Below are 6,475 nucleotides of genomic sequence, written 5' to 3'. Positions count from 1 at the left end.
AGAGAAGACTCCCTGGAAAAGACCCTGATGTTGGGAAAGATGGAGGGCACAAGGAGAAGGGGACGACAGAGGACGAGATGGTTGGACAGTGTTCTCGAAGCTACCAGCATGAGTTTGACCAAACTGTGGGAGGCAGTGGAAGACAGGAGTGCCTGGCGTGCTCTGATCCATGGGGAAGAGTCAGACACGACTAAACAACTAAACAGCAACTCGTGCATGTCTTCAATGGGACTTGCTCCCAAGGAAATATGCATATTATTGCAGTCTTACTGTACAATCAACACATCAACTCAAAAGCAAGTCCCATTGACATCAATAATGTTTACTCACAGGTAAGTGAACAGAAGATTGCAGCCTTCCGTTTTTAGAAGTAAATTAAACTAGGCCTTCATCCTAAAGATTCAGCATGAGCTTAGGCCTGCTTAACTAATTGATTTCAATGGGTTTATGTGTACCTAACTCTGTGTTGGATTGTGCCAATGATGTGCACTAACTCCTACTTCTTTAAATGGGCCCACACTCCAGTGATTGGAACAGTCCAGTTTTTCCAATTTCAGTGAAGAGTGGATAGATTGCACCTAGCATGGCAGCCCCACTAATTTCAACAAGTCTGACTTTAAATCCATATTTTGTTGAACAGAGGGCAAAGAAGAATAGAAGTAACAGCAGTAACACTCTATTCTCCTGAAGCTTGCGTGGAAATAAATCCAGTTGATGTCACAAGAGCCTGTCTCCACATAATGGATTCAGAGTTCTTAAATACAGGTATTTTAGTTTGCAATTAGTCCACTTAGACCACTACGAATTCTATGCTGTTTGGGGGGGGGCAGGGAATGAGAGAATTCCTGGATGCCAAAATCCAAGTTTGGGAAAATTACTGCTTCGTGAGAGAACCCCAGCAGAGATTTAAAGTCACAAAATATGCAGCAAGTAAAGTGTGGAAATATAGGCTGTTAGACCTTTAAACTATGCCCTTTCAAGTAAGTTCCCTCTTCCAGCAGCATAGGAAAAGACCACACGTTTGGTAAGTTAAAAATTGGTTTATTTACAAACTCTTCAAATATCTGGTTCGTGTACTTTTCCATACATCAGTCAGAAAACTTGCACAGGCAGTAAAACTTAGCTTAGTTACAAAGTGGTAAAAATTCCTAGATTATTGGTATAGGAACTCAAGAGTGGCTGGTGAGAGCCAAGCAGTTGAGCTGCAGCAACCAGTTCAAACCTCCTCACACAGTGAGTTTCTCAGGTAGACTAGGGGCAATAGGAATGATAACCTATTTCCTCCCAAGGTGAGGGGAAGTGACATAGCTATGCCTGGTGGGACTGCATACTCTATGGCATTAACCCCTTCGTGCATTAATTAGACTGGAGTATGTTGCTTGCTGGTTACCTCATTTTCTAAACATTTCTGCTGCCATGGCTTTCTGGAGGAATGCAGGCATCATGGTTGACACAACAAATTTGGGGATAAGGGTGTAATTGTTTTAAATCCATTTTTAATTAAGTAGCTAGTGAAGGAAACTAGTCCACCCATAATCCTAAACACGTTTACGCCAAGTCCTAAATTAAGGTTACCAGACGTCCCCGTTTCCCCGAGGACACTTCCCGGATTTACAAATCAGCCCCCATACAAAATCCATTGAAGTTGAAAAGTGTCCCCGAATTCATTGAAAAAAATCTGGTAACCTTATCCTAAATTCATCTCGCAGAGTTCAATAGCACTACTTCCTAGCAAGTATCTTGAAGACTGTAGTGCATATTATGAACTGTGTGTATTATGAACTATGTATTTTGATTGTAACCTGCCCTGGGGCCTAAGGTGAAAGGCAGGAAAATCATCATCATCATCATCTGCACTTAAAATGGTTTGGCACAAAAACTGCATTGTGCACACCTGTTCTTAAGAATCAGATTTGCGATGAATCCAGGTTCTCAACTGCAACAACTTTTCTAAACCACTGCCCCCCACACACCCCTGTTTTCCAAACAGGCCTCTAGCTCCTCTGCATCCCCCAATTCAGGAGGGTCAGTCTTGACTTGACCGAAGTTGCCTTGCCTTAAATCTCACGAGACCAAGATATGTGATTTATGTACAAAACCTACAATCTGGTGGTTCTTTGTATCATCAGCTCCAAAAGAGGGGAGTGGAAGACTCTTAGGCTTAAAGCCATTTTGTCAAGGCAGGCTAAGCTCCCCCCATCAACCCCCTGCCAACTTTACCATCGTTCTTAAGCTGCCTCCATAAAGGAAAAGGGAAACAAGGTATGTCCCCTTCAACCCAGGAAATAGGGGAGGTTGGGCCAAGCCTATGCAGAAGGAAGCTCTAACGTGTGCGATGAGTTTAGGATTGCTGCCTTGGCCACAATGGGATGATGGAGTGAGCTTTCTTGCTCTTGCTTCAATAAGGAAACAGCAAGCTAGCAACAATTCTTACGCACCCCCACCAATCCACCACACCGACCCCCGCCGGCCTATTAGTCCTTTCTTCAGCTGTGTGTTGCTGTATCCTGTTATTCAGCGATTTAATAAAAGGCCTTGCTAACTTGAGAAACTGGAGGATTAGGCCTAGCAAGAGAAGGGAGTCCTGCTCCTGTAAATCCCCAGGCAAAGACCTTGTTATCCACTGCCAGGGTGAGGGTCTCCATAATAATCATCCCCTAGAAGGCAAGGAAAGAAGAAGGAAAAAGGAAATGTTAATGTTGTCTGTCGCTGGCAGTGGCGAGTAAGGAACGAGCAGGCGGCTGGGGGTGGGGGCTGCAAGGGGTGGAAGGGGGCAATTTGAGAGAAGGAAACGAAGGCAGCCAATTTGTAGGCCCTGTGCCTCATCAGGGCCGCTCGGGGCCTCCGCGTTTTGCTCCTGATTGGGGAAAGGGGAATAGGCGAGGGGGGATCAAGGAGACTTGCTGGAGGAGGGGGGCCGAATAACAAGCGATAAAGGAGGTCGCCTTTGCAACAAGGAGGTCTTCTCTGCCAAAGCGTGGCGAGGCAGGGTCCCCAGCCAAAGGTGGGCCAACAAACCTGCCCTCCTCTTTCCAGGATCTCTTAGCTTTCGCTCTCTCCATATATATATATATATAGGCAGGGGGAGCTTTCTCCGTTGCCGCCTCCTGCCTCCTCGGCAACTGGCACCAGCCCTCTGCTAGGGCAGACACGCACCGGAAAGGGTGATCCCCTTCGGGAAGAGGGGGGTGGATTGGAAGGATCACGTTCTTCGAGGCCGCCGGCACTGCAGGAAGCGGGAGCCGGGGTCGGAGAGAGAAACCGAGGGCGCGGGGCAAGGTACACATACACGGCGGAAGGCTCCGCTCTCGTCTGGAGGGGTCTCTCTCTCTCTCCCCCCCCCCCCCTCGGCCGTGTGTGCTGGTGGTGGGACCCTGGGTGACTGACGTCAGAAGGAGCCGGCGTAATAGCCGGGAGAAAATCTGCCAACCCCCCGGCACCGGCTGCTCACAGCTCCCTGCTGGGCCGGGGGACCAGAGCAGGCGAGGGGCGGGAGGCGGAGGGCTGCTGCTGCTGGGCCGGAGCGCCCTGAAGGGAAGGGAGGAAGGGCCTCCCTCCGACGGCTTCCCGCGAAAGGCTTGGAGAGCGGAGTCGACATGGACCCTGGCAGGACGCTTAAAGCGCGCTGAGGAGGAGGAGGAGGAGGCCGCCCCCGCCGCCGCTGCTATCCTAATTTTAGCAGCCCGTTCTCTGCTGGGATAACATACGAGGCGCTCCAGAAGACCAGGGCGCGAGCAAGGGTAAGCGCCTCGCTACTCGGGTCGCGGGGGCGGGCCGGTGTCGCCGGTTTGCGGATTCCACAGAGCTCCTGGTCTCGGAATCTGTTGTAGTCCAAGGGGAGCTCGAAGCCTTCCCGCAGTCGTTTTGGGAGACTCGGGGAAGGCTTCCCCTTTGCCCCCGCCCCAAACCCCACGTTGTTTATATACCCCCTTGCTTCTCCTCCACCACCACTCTAGAGGGCAGTGCTTAAATCTGGAAAGGGGGCGGGGGGGGCGGAATCTGGAGTTCCTAACCCCACATCCAAGGGGATTTCTCTTGAGAATGAAAAAGCGAGGTTATCTGCTGGCCCGCAGAACGATCCGTCCGGCGGAGTCGCCTTGACCGATCGCCCGTCGGGTTTTGTCAGCCTGGAGGGATCCTGTCGATCGCCGGGCAACCCCGGCCGGGCCCCGCCCTCTCTCTCCTTGGCTGCCTCGGCCTTTTCCCCCGTCGAAGTCGCCGCCGTCCCCGCGGCTTTCCTAATTGCAGCCTGGGCTTAGCCTTGAAGTTGCAAGTCCTTGACTTCTTTATACCTTGTATAAATTCTCGAGGGCTCCTGCGCTTCGTCAAATCTGACAAATATACCCGAAAATATAATTCCAAGGGGGTTACCTCATTTTGCATACTGCGAAGATGGAAATCAAACCAGAACTACTTGCCAAGGGGAGACAGTTCTCGGGGCTGTCTAGTGTCAAGGCTGCAGGGGACAATTTCGTCTCCTGCGCGTTGTGGATCAGCATGACAAGAAACACGTCGGAACGTCGCTAATAAATGTTATATTTTTATGGAATTCGATTTTCTTTTTATAGCTGCAGCTACTTGATCCTGAAGTATTATTATAATATATATATGCAGTTGAAAAGGCTAACCTAATATTTCACAGGTGTATTTTTCTAGAGGTCATGTGACAAGAGCTTAAGGTCCAAATGATTTTTTCAGAGCGCTGATTTATCCGCCAGAACTCGAATAATTTGCCAAAAGTCTAGGAGGACTTTAGGAAGAACAAATAAAACTAAGAATGCATTACTCCAAAGAGAAATCAAGTAGGAAACCCGATGCCTTACAAAGACGATGTCTTTTTTTTTCCTTTTCTTTTTTTTTTTTTTTACATAGACCGAAATAACTGTTGGTTCTAGTTATTAAACTGCAAACAAACGGTTTAATAAAATAAACAGGAAATCAAACTGTCCACATTCAAAACCTAAATTGAAGCTATTTTATTAAACTGGAAATATCCATTTAAATAAAAATATATACACGATCAAAACTGTTCTGACTTAAATCCTAAATGAGATTTGTGTTATTGATAATGAAGCATGTACGTTCATTTCCCGTCCATGTACAGTAATTGCTGCCCTAGTTAAACGCTGAATATAATCCTTAGTTCCTCTTACTAGAAATTAGTTCCTTGGCTTTCTTTGCACTCCTTGCACAGCTTAAGGCAGACTACTTGAGTTTATGTAAGTTTCCATAGTAAACCCTGGTATTAAAGCATAGAAGAGGCTACATTATTTAAACAGAACTGACATCCAAGTATGTTTGTTCAGGACTTGAGTTTTACTTGGAAGAAAGTTCTATTTCTATCAAGGCTGATTACTTTTTTAAAAAATAAATCAAAATCTGGGTGCCAGTCCCATAATCATTTTAAATCCAAACAACACTGGGGTTTATAATGGATTGTAGATTAGAGTAAAATAAAAATAAATAAAACAATCAGCCAAGCATTTGTCAGCAATGTGAATAAGGCAGTAGCACCAAAAGAGAGAGAGAAGCTACCTGATGTACACTTCTGTCTATGTGTGTGCACACATCTGTGTCAAGGTTCTGAATCTGTTCCTGTCTAATTTGAGGTTAGACTAATATCTTTGGTTTCTTTGCATGTTATCCACCCTGGCAATTCTTGTTACTATTACAGTGAGGGGAGCCGGGAATAGATAGGTGTTGGTTGTGTGGTTTTCATTTTAATCTACACACACACACACACTCCTGAGATATAGTTCTAAACATTCTCTGGGAGGTATATCCCATGGAACTTACTTATGAGTAAACATATTAATATTGAGTGGCAAACTACTTCTGTTTAATAGTTCCAGTCTGGATAATACAGTACTATGTGGACGGGTGAAATGTTCTTTTATTTGGCTTTTTAAACATTTAATTGCTTGCTAAGATAAGAAAGCGCCCAGCTGCAAATTCCCATAGTTTCCTAATCTTTTTCGTACTCCCGTTGCCCCCACCACCCCGCCCCATTCGGAAAACCTCCATCAGGTACGAGGAGCCCTGGGGAGAATCGGAAAAACGGGATATTCAGCTTCTGTAGTTTTGAATTTGGGGTTGACATCCTGTCCAAGTCAGTAGGAAATCCACTCTTGGCTCTAGATTGCGCCAATGCAACCCGACTCTGTATGTTTACTCGGAAGTAAATCGCACCGTGTTCAGAGGTACACAGAATAAGTGGGGAATAGGACTGCATCCGCTCGCTTTATAAATTCTCCCTTTCCAGTGTGCGGGAAAGCATCTTTTTGCTAAAATACAGCTTTCCAAGAGTGACTGTCAAACACTTGCCGCTGCCATTTTATTTTATTTTTTGGAGGGGAGCTACCTTAACATACCTTGGGACAGTAAAGCCGACTTCCCAAAAAATCCCAGGCGTGATCCGCCAAACCTAATTCCTCCATTGATTTCCATTAAAGGGAGCTAAGCACGTGCCTAAATC

The 6,475-nt window shown here is 46.6% G+C and overlaps 1 protein-coding gene across 2 annotated transcripts in view; it reads left to right on the top strand.

The window, feature by feature from the left end:
* The first annotated feature begins 2,654 nt into the window (after positions 1-2,654).
* The window catches only part of PITX1 (paired like homeodomain 1), a 44,223-nt gene continuing 40,402 nt past the window's right edge, over positions 2,655-6,475 (top strand). Inside the window, exon 1 of one of the 2 annotated variants that reach the window (XM_080996350.1) lies at positions 2,655-3,740. The gene's annotated coding sequence lies outside the window, so the exon portion shown is untranslated. The remainder of the gene's footprint in view (positions 3,741-6,475) is intronic. The other variant, XM_080996352.1, reaches the window with a different exon arrangement.

Source organism: Podarcis pityusensis (assembly GCF_964106645.2).
Source record: "Podarcis pityusensis genome assembly, chromosome: 2".
In the NCBI taxonomy this organism is placed as follows: domain Eukaryota; kingdom Metazoa; phylum Chordata; class Lepidosauria; order Squamata; family Lacertidae; genus Podarcis; species Podarcis pityusensis.
Note: the sequence above shows the minus strand (reverse complement) of the source record. Positions and strands in the feature narration are given on the sequence as shown.